At 32.6% G+C, this 13792-nt stretch overlaps 1 protein-coding gene across 1 annotated transcript in view; it reads right to left on the bottom strand.

The window, feature by feature from the left end:
- The window catches only part of LOC134532777 (5-aminolevulinate synthase, erythroid-specific, mitochondrial), a 32358-nt gene extending 19086 nt beyond the window's left edge, over positions 1-13272 (bottom strand). The window contains exon 1 of the mRNA XM_063369615.1: positions 12820-13272. The gene's annotated coding sequence lies outside the window, so the exon portion shown is untranslated. The remainder of the gene's footprint in view (positions 1-12819) is intronic.
- Between the last annotated feature and the right edge of the window lie 520 nt (positions 13273-13792).

Here is a 13792-nt window from a genome sequence, read left to right as displayed (position 1 = left end):
CCACATAACCCCTCCCCCTCTCTTCTCTCTCTCCCAGCAGACTGCCAATGGAGGGGGTGAAAGATACTAGCTCCTTAAAAAAAACTGCACTATAATGTGCAGGGGAATAACCATTCGCCACCCACCTCGAACATGGATGTAGACCCTGCATGTGAGAAGTTGCACTCTGACCTTTGGGTGTAAGATATTTAACATTTCACAAGCACAGAACATACCGTTTAACTAAGACAACACTAACAAACAGAGAACCAGACCCTAAGCCGCCCCCAACCGAACATTGTGTGTTGTACATATAAAAACATGCACACTTCCTTCGTCAGAGTCATCAGCCAATATTTTCATTTCACCTGGACAAACGTATCGCTGAGTTCATCAACACACAATTTGATGAAATTTAAATGTTATTTCCAGTCCATAAAATGTATAATTTTGGAATGCAGTTCACAACAATATTTAATTTCTAATGAACTAGTAGATACAAAATTGATGTTTGAAAGAAAAGCTTTTTTTCTACTCAAAGACATTTTATTTATTTTACGTCAGCTCTGCTAGCAATTTAACTGCAGCCTAATTATAAACTACCTTTTTTACAATACAATAATAATAAAACTATATAAATAAAGTTGAAAGGTATTTTTGTAAATCCTCAGTTTTTCCCACAACCACTCACCGCCTTCCACTCGTGTTTGTGGTGGTAGATTGCTTTATGTGTACCATTGATTCTAAAGCTACGACCACACAGGGCACTAGGCACAGGGCGCTATGTTTGTGATGTTCGCTACGCAAGTAAAATATACCCAGCTGCATTTCAGGTGTCACTGGCCACACAAAGCTCTGTTCGCTATGTTGGCAACTTCTCCTGGTGTTTTGTATTCGGCTATTTTTCTAAAATGTCGCTGACTTTGCTCATGCCAGATGAACAAAACTGTCTGTTTTCACGCGGAATTGTGCTGTACTCAGCGTTTGCTTTTTATGAAGTTTAATTTATCTCAGTATTGTACTTTAAAATGTCAAGTTGACAATAAAGTTAATTGAAAGATTACGAAAATATCCATGTAAATGGAATAAATCGATGGAATAATATAGAAGGCAGGATATGCATGACAATGCCTGGGATTTTATTTCAAGGGAATGCTATCAAACTGAGTTGAATTTTACGCGAAATATTCCATAAATTTGGTTTCGTCCTCACTAGCAATTGCTTCATCTAATGATGAAATTCTTCAATTTTTTGTTTGTTTTATATTAAATTCACGAACCCATTTCCTTTTTACGTTCACATACTGAAAGGGTCAGCAGAATATTATCGTCAGAATCATCACTCAAATCCCACGGCATGCATCTCTCCAACATCGCGAACTAGACTATCCAGTCTGGCCAACTGGCGCAGTGAACATAGTAAACATCGCAAACATTGCGAACATAGCAAAGTTTTCTGTGTGGCCGCGGCTTAAGAGGGTTTGGTGGAAGTAGCGGCAGTGTCTCTTTTTTTTTTTTTTTTTTTTTTTAATTTTCTATCACATTTTCCCAATAATCTCTATGGTATTGGCTATTGTATTGTTGATGCCTCCTAGAAAATTATTGAATTCGTTAAATGTGTCAGGAATGTAGTCAATTGCCTTAAACTGAAGGTTGGCTGGCCAATCATTTTGCTGCAGAATGTGAACTCAGAAATTATGTAATGGCACAAGACTGTATTAAACATCTGCCCAATAACGTCATCTAAGCAAGCATAATGACCGGCAAAGAAAAAGGAAAAACAGCATTTATTCCATGAATACCTTTGATTTCAACAAAAATTCCCCTAATTTTTAAATTTTTGGAATTAACAGTGAAGTTGGCTTATAGTTTCAATATCAACAAACTATCAACCACCCACATACATGTAAGATTATAATATATTCTCATCTGAACAACGCCGGGTATAGCAGTTAGGTATTGTTGGTTACATACATGCAAACTTAAAGACCCTTAGAAAACTGCTGAATCCAATATTTCTTCCTGTTATATTAGGTCTAACAATTTTTTTTGTTTCATAAGTTAATTTTCATATTTGGTTTTTTCCCCCCTTCTCTTTTTGTATAAGGCATGGCCCGGCCTACAAAAAGGGGCAAGTTTAATGAGATGTGCGAAAGTGTTGTGCCTAGACTGCCATACAAGGCAAAGGGAACATCAGCTAGTAATAAATATTACTAATAATATCTAAGTACTTAGTTATTAGCATGTATGTATTTAGTTTCATAACTATATATACTGTGTATTATAAACCAAGCATTTAATTTAAAATATACGTAGTATGTGCATCCTAAATTAATTCCAGAGAGCTCTACATACTTTATGTAAACACTGATGAACCTGGTCATATTCGGGAATGTATGTGGGCCTAAATATTATTTTGTTTCAAATGTTCTTTTAATAACAGCATTTATTTTTCCTGTTTATTTTGCAAATATGTACCAACTGTAATGGTTCCATGCAAAACTTATTTATTCCATAGACTTAAGGTTTCTACCATAAAGAGTCTAGAATAAATATATTGAAAAAATATTTGAATTAAAAAAAAAGCCCAGAAACATTTTGTGTAAAGAGTTCATGCTTCAACATTACCATCCACAAATATTACATGAATCACTTCCTTTCGCAGAAATTGTAAAACTAATACCATGTGTATCTGGCACTGCCTTCTGTAAAATACTCTCCACACTATCTTCCTGGTAACTACCACAGATATTAGGTACAAGAGATAATGGTTCAACTATATACTTCAGTTAGCGCTTGCTTTCTTCAGACTGGCTAGATGTAACATACATTAGGCTCCCTATTTCTCAGGTTGCAAGATAAACATAACACTAAAATGAAGGCTTTTCAGGGATTTAAAAATAATTATTCAACTAGCATAACAAGAAAGTTTAATTCACACAAATATCATACACTTCGCAAGAGAAAAAGTATTTCAATGAAGTTCTGCACAGAAAAGAGGCCTGAATTTAAAGGGAACTAACAGCACCAAATAGTTTGTACGAAATATACGTGACGCGCTGTGGGAATGATAAAGACAATCACACTGCCATATCCTGTCATGATAGGTCAAGGGTGAGTCACTGTGGAGAAGCACAAAGTGCCAATGTAATTCCCCTTCGTGACATTTTCCTTGTTACCGAGACTTCCCTGGACCAACTACATCTCTTATAGCTGCACAAGGCCAGACAATGAAGTAATGATGTAACACACTTGAGGAGAAAGTAGCACATTTCAGACCTTGTTCAACACTGCCTTTTCTCACTACGACTGCCACAAGCACACACACTTGGTATGTGAACTGCAACTGGGTTTTTAATTTACACTCATAATTGCTGTTTTATTATAAATTATAACTCTTCATTTTAAATTTTGTCCACTTAAGTTTTACTTGTATTAAAGTGAACTCTACTGTTGTTCATTTTAAACCTAGGAATATAAAGCATGGCATTCCATAAGGCTCAATTCTTGAATCTCTAGTTTCTCATTTAACAACTTGCCAATTAGAATCCATGTACCACTCTCATCCTATTTGCAGATGACACCAGTATCAAAATATCTGGCAAGTCAGAAGAGAATCTTTATCAGCTTGCCAACATAACATATCATTTAAAGAGGTTAATTAATTTAAAACAAATTGTTTATTAGCCTTGAGAAAAAAAAATACATTTCATACAGCTTCTCACACAAACCTACATGAATTCAGAGCTAAATATGATCTCTAAAGGATGACAAAATCAAATAACGCACCCACACCAAATTCATTTGGTTGAATGTAGATAATCACACCAACTAGAAAAAACAAGTTAAACATATTTTACAGAAAATCATTTCTGCTTGTTTTGCCTTGCGTAGTATTGTATCGGTACTATGTAAAGAACCAAAAATACTGATTAGTTATGAATACCAACATCTATGGCATATAGTTAATCTACTTACTACTTATTATTTTATGTAAAAACCTAAATTTAGCTATTTCAGGATAATGAATATTTTCGTAAGCACAATATAAGAAACAAAATGTGGTCATTTGAACAAGTAATATCTTTGTGCAATCTTGAACACCAAAAAAAATCTGGTGGCAACAATAAACTAAACTTAACTAAACCAAACATCCAATATTGCAAAATACAACTTTTTCTGCTGACCCAATTCTTCAAATTTATCACATTAGCTACTTAATGAAAGAAAAAACATAAAAAAGTAAAGTCATTAGTTTTTCAACATAAAATTAAAAACCTAAAATAACAAATTTATACTTAATAACATATCAATTTTAAGGTATAAACTGTTAGGCTAACTAAAAATTTTTGCATCTTGTGACTGCCATCTACCTAAATTAAAATTTACTTTAAATCTCAAGCCAAATTCAAATTTCAGAGAAAAATTAAGTACATGCCTAGGAAAACAACTATGGGTCTGTCTCATACACATACAAATACAATAAATTATTCTTACCTAAATGAACTGAGCATCTGAATACCACACACCATTCTAAAATTCTATCACATGAAATCTTGGAATGAAAACTGTAACAGTTTAACTTAACTTGCACACAATAAAAATTGGCTATGCAACAACCCAATTTTCTTCAGGAAATGTGGCAAATCTGTGGTAGCTTTCCAATAAAGATTTACAGTGAATTTTGAATGGTCTACGGCATGAGGAAAACTGGTGACTAAACGTATTTCTCAGTGATTTGAATTGCTAATTCAGAAAGAGAGCAAACAACTTCTTTCGTGCTTGCGTAGTGAACACCATATTTAAACATTACTGTAAAAACAGCATTTAACATTATACCACTAACAGACTTTTCAAGCAACAAAATAAATATAACGATCATAAAATTTTTTTTAAAGATGGCAAACTATAGAACCATAACAACTTGAACACTTAGACAATTCAGACTAAGCAATATAATTAATGTTGAAATATGAAAAGTGCTCGTATCATCAAACTGCAGAATTTTTTAAGTAGTCAAACAGCCTACCAACAAACTCAGCTTGATTCAGATCAGTTCAACAAATATAAACAAGACAGAGTACTCTTAAGACCTGAAAGTTCCAAAAAAAAAATATTATTCTGTTAACAATGTGGTAGAAACAAAAAAAAATGGTTTCTTAAAAGGACAGTTATTTATCGTACTTAACAACCAAGCACCAGTGGTCAATGCATTATAGAGGGTTAAAAAAATAGGGTTAGGCAATACAATAACACCCAAGTAGGTAAAGTAGTGTTGCAATTAACCGAGTTAATGTTCACTGCAGCAACCTCAAATAAGGTAATTCTTGGCTAACACGGACAAAATAAGAAAACCGTCTTTGTTTTACTTGGCCTAGTGGTACCATTTTTGAAGTGATGTTTTTCAGCTCTTATTCATTGTGGATTCTTTCACGTCACTACGTGATTCTTCCAACTAGTAAATGATACACATTTTGTAACCTCTTGTGAAATCAAAAATTGAGGTTTTTTTTAAAGATCCCTTTACTACTATCAAGATGTAGAAAACCATTTGTAATATCACAAAATACCTATACAAAAAATAATGTTAAATAGATAGTTAATGCAATAAAAAAAAAATATTTTGTTGGTTAATTCAATTCTTACAAATAAGCCCATATTGTACAGAATTACCTCTGGAACACATATCTAACCCAAGCACAGTGTCTATAATGTATTATTAAATAGAATTCTTAATTTTTTTAATAATAGTTCTAATTCCACTCTAATAAAAACAAAAGTTTACTTATTAATGTTTCTTGAGGTTTCTGGAATCGAAAATTATATACTAATCAAAATCTTTATCATTTAAATTATCTGAATAAGTTATAAATTATACCCAGCTAAATACTCCTCTAAAATTAAAGGTTTGAAATAGTTCATTCCTATGCTGTGAGATATCCTCGACTGTACTGTAAATCTCCATTCTGTGGGAAACATCAATTCTATGGAGAATCCTCCTCCTGTGGGGAAATACCCTTTCTGTGGTTAAGTCCCAGTCAGATGTTCAGATTTGCCATGCTTGAGTTCTTTAATGTCATAACTTTTCTGGTTCAACATGAGTGGCAGAAAGCGGTATGTTGTATGGCTTTCATTTGAACATGCTGAGAACCAAAATAACTAATGCAATAAAAAAAAGCTGGTTCAAACCTAAAAAAACCTGGTTTAAAACAAAAACTTTTTTTTTTTTTTTTTTTTTTTCCCCACTGCTAATGAGGTGTTGAAAAATTCAGGACAAAATGGCTGAGATAACAGTGGTTTAAAAGATAAAGCTTAAGAATTTTTTGATGAGAATAACATACTGTTTTCACACAAGACTCAGATAATTTATTTTATTTCTTAACTAACAGCAATGTTCAATGTTATAATTATTTGCATTTAAGCCAAAAACATTATAGAGTTCTGTAGCTATACATAGCGGTGGATTTAGAAAAGGGGGGGGGGAGGGGGGGAGCCTCCCCGGAAGGGTAAAATATGCACTGGATAATATATGACTTTTGAAGTAATAAACAGGGATTATACTAGGTCCAGACTACCGGTGCCACATCCAGAAGTTAAAACTGGGTTCCCCCTTGGCTATATATTACCCCCCCCCCCCCCCACTAAGTCTTTGTAGTTAGTAAATGCAATTTTTACACTGCAAAAAAACCAGACGGCCTTGTACCTTTATCCTTGGGCTACACGTGGCAAACAAGTTACTCCTCACGCTCACAACCAGACCAGTGGCCGACGACCGGATAAAAAAAGAAGTTAAACGTCTTTTTTTCATTCCCCAGACTTCTCTACACGTGCCAGCCCACTCACTACTAAACTTGGCAGGTAGGTGGGAACGGGGAGTGGGTGACCTCTAACCACAAACATTTCTTCAGCAAACATAACCACCACTAGACTTGGTGCAAGAAACACCACGTAAGATAACACAACAGATGCCACGAATCTCCAAATGTTAGTAACTAAGTATATATACCCTTTCGTGGAGCATAAAAACTCAAAATACCTTAAATTCAGCAGAGTTCACTTCTAAATTTGCGATTCACATCAAACAGAAAAATTTTCTAATCAACAGAATTAATCTGAACTCAGTTATATAATAAGTTTTATCCACATGTTGCAATCAGGATAAAAACTCACAGTTTCAGTATATAATTTTGTATGACTTCAGTTCACGCAAAAATAGCTGCAAAGAAACAAAACTATATACATATATGGCCTTGCTTATGGAAATAAAAATTTCAAAAGGAACGCACATAAAAACTTTCAGAGATTTAAAAATTATATCAAATCCTGCACTCAAGTCTACCCCTAAACACCATTTATTTAAATCCAAAATGTAAAATTAACTGGCCAGAAAAAATAAATGTGTGTTCTGAGCCCAAGAAGGAGACTTAGCAGCATGTTAAATATGCCTGTGGTGGATACTGCGATTCTCGTTTCTCAGCAAGCGACTCATTTTACAAAAACCTCAACACTGGCTGCCATTACAAGTCACATCAACATCAAGAACAACAGGGACTGATAACGGGTGGATTGTGAGTTGGAGATGGAATGAATTGGCGGGTATGAGATGGGTGAGGAGGGGGGAGGTAGGGGGGAGGTAGGGGGGAGGGGGGAGGGAAACACGCTGAGAAGACCCCGGGACATTGCAACATCCACCATGTTTCCAAAATTGGGAAAACTTAGGTTTGACCCCGGCCGGAATCGAACCCAGACCACCCGGAGGGGGAAGATGGTGGGGGGATAAATTAAGGGCACTACACATGATGACCGATGAATACCACCACACATTATTGAAAATTTGAGCATTTAAATTTGGATATTATGTGATTTTTTTTTTCATGTGGTTTCATTCAAAGCATACATCATGCTAATGTAAATCTCAAGGCTGTGTGTTTCCTCCACATTCATTCTAGGACTAGCCGAACAAAGTTCTTGCATCTATTGTAGTCACCATGATTCGCCAAGCACACATTTTTACCATCAGTCAAGTGGAAAAACTTATAGCAAAGCAGGCATTCATCTTTAAAATTTTTTTTTGTAAATAAGTATAACTCACAAGCTGATGAAATCCTATCATTGATGAAATCCTATCGCTGATGTCTTAACATTTCAATTTCAGCAGCCAACTGCTTCCTTAATGCAAAGCTTTGATTGTTGAAATATTACATTGTTGCAATCTATTTTAAGTAGAACTATTATGTTTGGGTTATTGTATGGGGACTTTTTTAAGTTGCACATCAGTCTGAGTAATATATTACCTTTTTATGAAAAGTGATTCCAAATTACATCATTTGCATATCCATATTTGTTAAAATTTTTATTTTAGATGTGCTTATCAAATTCATAAATAAAGTAACTTATGGTGTAGCGTACTATTTGTTACAGAAGTTTAAGTCTAAAGTTAATTAATTTAGGCTACGTTTATAAATTACGCAAGGAACACTACAGCACAACCAACACAGTAAAGTCACAGTGGTTTCTAAAGCACGCAAGTAGCAAAATGTTACCAACCCTATAACTTAAAAATGTAAAACAGTAGAAAACAAATTATTACTCCCGGCTTCTTTTGATAATTCAAATTTATTACGAAAAGAAAAGAAATTTTCCTCAGTCATTTTACTCAAAGAAGTCATTTTCTATTACTATATGAAGTTATGAGATGTAAACTAACATTATGTATATAATAAAAAAAAACCTGTGTGGTTCTATACACAAAACAAGTGTCTTTAAAAGTTTTCGGAACACTTCTCTTCCAATATGGCTGTTGAAAATACAAGCCAAAAAGTACGAAAGTAAGAAGTTGAACAATACTTGCATTTTGCCATTCTTTACTGACTGCGTAGTTTATAAACTGGTACTCTAAAATTTTATTTTGAATATTTTGCATCTTGCAGTTCTTGCACTCTAGTGTTTCTTACCAATTTATGAACATGGCCTTATTTAAAAAAAAAATAAATAAAAAACATAATTGATAAATTTATTTGTAATATTTTCTTTGCTTTTACTTTTAACTATTAAGCCTTCGAAATTAACATAGCTTAACTAGTTAATTAAAATAAATGACTCACTAAAATTTAAGTAGTACGTTTAAAATAGGATACTGATTTGCAATATTTAAAAGAGAGAGTAATACACAAATGTTAAGTATCTGATTCCGTAAATGCTCCCAAAACTCATTATATGAAAATTTTAAACCTACTGAACTGTAACAATAAGTTTGTCTCGTACATATTAGTATAGGCATTAAGTTAATTTCTAGGGGTGCTCCAGTTTTCCTGCGACTCTACTACGGAGCTGGCCACATCTTTCAATTTTGGGGAGGATGGGTGACAGAAAGGTTTCCGGAAGTTCGAAATTTCAAAAAAATAACATCGCCTAAAAGATCATTTTAAAGAAAGGTTATTATCAAAACTATAGATTCATTTGATTTTTAAGAGTACTAAAATGAAAAACAAACACAGAACCAAAACCCAAAAAAAATTGTAAAATAGTACATTGAAAAAAAAAATTTAAATGCTCAAAAAGTCATGTGAATTCTGAAGAAAATTATTTTTTTGTTATCTCTCCATGACTGTTTAGTTCCAAGGGAGTTATGGGGGAAATCACCCCCTCCCTTTTCCAAATGAACCGTCACTGCAGAGAACTACAGCTCACAATCAGAAGTCAACACTGAGAAAACAACTTATCCTTGCTTTCAAACCTTACAGTAAAACAAACACATCAACTGCACATAATTTATTATGGACTTAGTATTCTGCATTACAGAGTGGAGATTACCAACACATATTTACACAAAGGAGGCTGTCAACTGGATTACAGTGTTATTCATGCCCAGGCAACATATCTACCTTTTTATATTTCCCCGTTAGAAACACATCAAGTTCATTTCACTGAAGATAAGTTACATTCGAATTTGAAAAATTACCTGATTGTACCATAATTATTGTACACACCTTAAAAACACAGAAATTCCTTCGTGCAACAACAGCCTAAGTCAAATCATTAAATTAATGTGTATAAAACAGGAAAAAAAAATTATAAATACATGTTCATGAACTTATACATGTTAATAAAATGGTTTGCAAGACCGATCTTCAAAATTAAACAAAAATAAATGTTTAATTAGGATAAGTAAATTTCGAAACTGAGATTCGAATTTGAAAACAAGAAGCATAATTTTGATATATAAAAATAAACTAGACATCGGTGCAACATTCGGATTGGTGCAAAAGTTTAAAGAGACCACCATTGTCTAGTTTATTTTGTATTGATTTTTTTATTGACAAGTGTGATCTAAATACACACATTTACCACAAAGGGGGGCTCGTGGTAAAAAATGGTGCCATATCCCCCAATTCTGAAGGTTGTGTGGTGTAACCAAGGGTCTCCTTAAACGTTTGCGCCAAGCCGAATGTTGCACCATAGCCTAGTTAATTTTTATATATCCAAATTATGCTTCTTGTTTTCAAATTCGAATCTCAGTTTCAAAATTTACTTATCCTAATTAAACATTTTTTTAAAATTTAATTTTGAAGAACGGTCTTGCAAACCATTTTTTTAACACGTTTAAGTTCATGAATATTTATATATAATTTTTTTCCCTGTTTTATACGCATTAATTTAAGGAACTGACTTAGGCTTTTGTTGCACAAAGGAATTTCTGTGTTTTAAGGTGTGTACGATAATTATGGTACGCCCGGTAATTTTTCAAATTCGAATCTAACTTATCCTCAGTGTTCATTTCACAAACTTTCTTTTCAAATGCAGAGCATACTATAAACAACACTGTATTTGAACATCACATTCACATTAAAACCATGGAAACTTATTATGTTAGAGAATGCAATGGGGATTAATTAATTACTATTATTAGTACACATATAAAACTTTTAATATAATTTAAAAAGTACATCCCTAATAAGTTAAAATTTAAAAAAACTTAAAATTCTTTAATGGGTGGTATAAAGGGCACTAGTCAACTTGGTTCCCATGAAACTTATGCTCTTTATATTTCCCACTAAAGAATTATTAGTAATATTCTATCTATAAAAAAAAATAAAAGTACCTAACTGTTACATTTCAGTTGTTACCCAGTTACCTTTTATGTTAGTCATATGGCATTACTGATGTGTAACAGTCTCTCTCTTTTGCCTTGTTTACATAACAATGTCTGCACTTCCACATACATTAGTAAGATATTTTTATGTGAAAAAAAAAGGAAAAAATGACAAATGCACAATTAGTTCCACTTTTTTACTAATATTTCAAGTTGCACAAGATATATTAATTACATAAACTCAAGCAACTTTATACACCCATTATATTACACTTGGTAAATATCAGTTGAAAATATGTGTGACATAACAAATGCAAGGGTGATATTGTGTTAAATTTACAGAAATATACCTAAAATAATAGTAATGACAAACAAATAAAATGTCATGGTAAGTGGTCTATATCACGTATCCAAGTTTATCGCTTGATATTGATAGCTTGATTAGTGGCTGATTCTACATCAAATCAGCACACACATTCTATCTGACCCTCTTAGATTTCAATGATTTTTTGCATAGAGATTTTTTGCATTAAGTTAATGAAGAAACATTTTTTTTAGATTTTTAAAGCGGTTTTTAAAATTATTTTACAAAATTTAAAAAACAACCACAATTTTGCATGATCCTTATCTAGAAAAATATTTGTCATAGGTATAAGAACAGTTGATGCTAGACATCACAAATTGGTGCCATTTGGAAACATTTTTAATGGGCTTTTATATGACGTACAACTCAATAGGGGTTGCTTCATTAAAAACTACCAAAAAATATAACGGAAAATTCCAAATTTGGTTTTCTCAAAAATAAAGTTATTTAACATTAAAAAATATTACCAAAAATTGGTCGCAACATTCTCATTTCACGTAGTAAGAATCATTTTGGGATTATGGGTTCATGAAATATGAGGCATAAATCTTTGGTATACTTTAAGAGCAGGTATTTAATAGAACCGATTTTTGTTTTTATTTATTTACTTTTGCCACTCTACAAATTGATGTTTTAAGTATTCTCATACAAAGACATTCATAACAATTTAATTTTATACTATTTACTACACTGCTAACCAAATGTAATAGGCAGTAATTATCAGACTTTATTTATTAGACTAATTTTAAATGTTAGCTTAATTGCATGATATGCCTCTGAACCTGACTAACAAGACACATACAGACATGATATAATTGAATATTTCTTTTCAGTAAGCCAATGATAAATGGCTGTTTTGAATTTCTAATCATAGCAGAGCTTTAGCATAATGTAAAGCTTCCGCATCTTAAAATATGTTAAAACATTCACCTAAAAAAAAAAGTCCACATGCTGTTGAATACGGCACGTGGCAACATTTCATTGGGCACTGACCCGGTACACGCGCTGTTAGAATCTCACAAAAAGATAAACGCGTTAAAACAAAAACCTGTTTTCCTAAGGTCATCTGAGGGTACACCTTTTTCAAGGTTATCCACTATTTAGGACTTGTGCAAGCTCAGTATCTACTGCCATATGGACACATATTAACACTATACAGTAAATTTGTATTGTCAACATCATATGAATGCAAAACAATTTTTTATGAATAACAAAATTCAATTTATTTGACACATCTGATGGGAGTCTAGGAGCCGAAATTTCTGAATTAATTAAAAGTTTTAAATAACAACACGTATGTAGCCTAGTCTTTTTACATATGCAATTATCTCGATTATATTAAGAAATTCCGCAAATAAAAACGTCCCATTAAATTTAAACTTACCAAAAAATGTTATCACTGATCGCCACTTGTTTATCAAAAATGACAGGGCAGTGGCGAATGTCGACTTCGCGTTGTGATACCTAGAGACATACACAATTATGAGCTAGAAACCACTTATACTTTCTATTTGAGTTCTTAACTTTCTAATTTCACGGACGTCTTATGCAAGTCACTATAAAAAAACCATCAGTTACACCACCACCACCAGCTGGTCGCAAGACAAAAAAAAAAAAGAATATGTAAAATACACGAAGGGCGAGTCACTGAAGAGAGTTATTATAACTTCGTTTAGTAAAATTAGTCACTTCATTGGAGACGAAAAATTGGCGTAATAATTTATTTTACATGCAGTTCTTAATTATATTTTGTCTTCAGCACTGAATTCAAATGTAAAATTTTCAAATATACAAACGTTTTGTATTGGTACTGTATGTTGTATGATTCCTGAAGTTTTTTTTTTTTTTTTCAATAATAACACGTTTTATTTGAGGCCTAATTAAAGATATAAACATAGACATAATGATATAAATGGGACCTTCATATTATATGATTCGACTCGTGTACGTTTAAATATTGTAAGCAATAATAAGATATTCGTGTTTCATAAGAAAGCTATAGCTATACATATTCGTAAAAGTATTACACAAATCAACTTAAAACAATGAAAGATATGGAACAAAGTTAAATTAATTAGAGACGCGTTTGGAATGAAATTAAAGTGAATTTTCTCATAGAATAAAAAAACGCATATAAATTGTTCATTCAAGGCTCACGGTAGACAGATTTTGATTAAATGACTACGCAAATACTACAGAGTAATATAGTATTTGCCTCTGCCAAAAATGAGTGGTCAGAATTTTAAGTGATGCGTTGACAAGATTAAAAAAAATAATCATTGAATGTTTTACATTTATTTTGTTGATTTTGACAGTTTTGATAACATAGCGTAGGACAATAATTGCTTAATTAATAG

This window comes from Bacillus rossius, chromosome 6, assembly GCF_032445375.1.
Source record: "Bacillus rossius redtenbacheri isolate Brsri chromosome 6, Brsri_v3, whole genome shotgun sequence".
Classification (NCBI taxonomy): domain Eukaryota; kingdom Metazoa; phylum Arthropoda; class Insecta; order Phasmatodea; family Bacillidae; genus Bacillus; species Bacillus rossius.
This window is presented reverse-complemented; position numbering and strand designations above follow the sequence as displayed.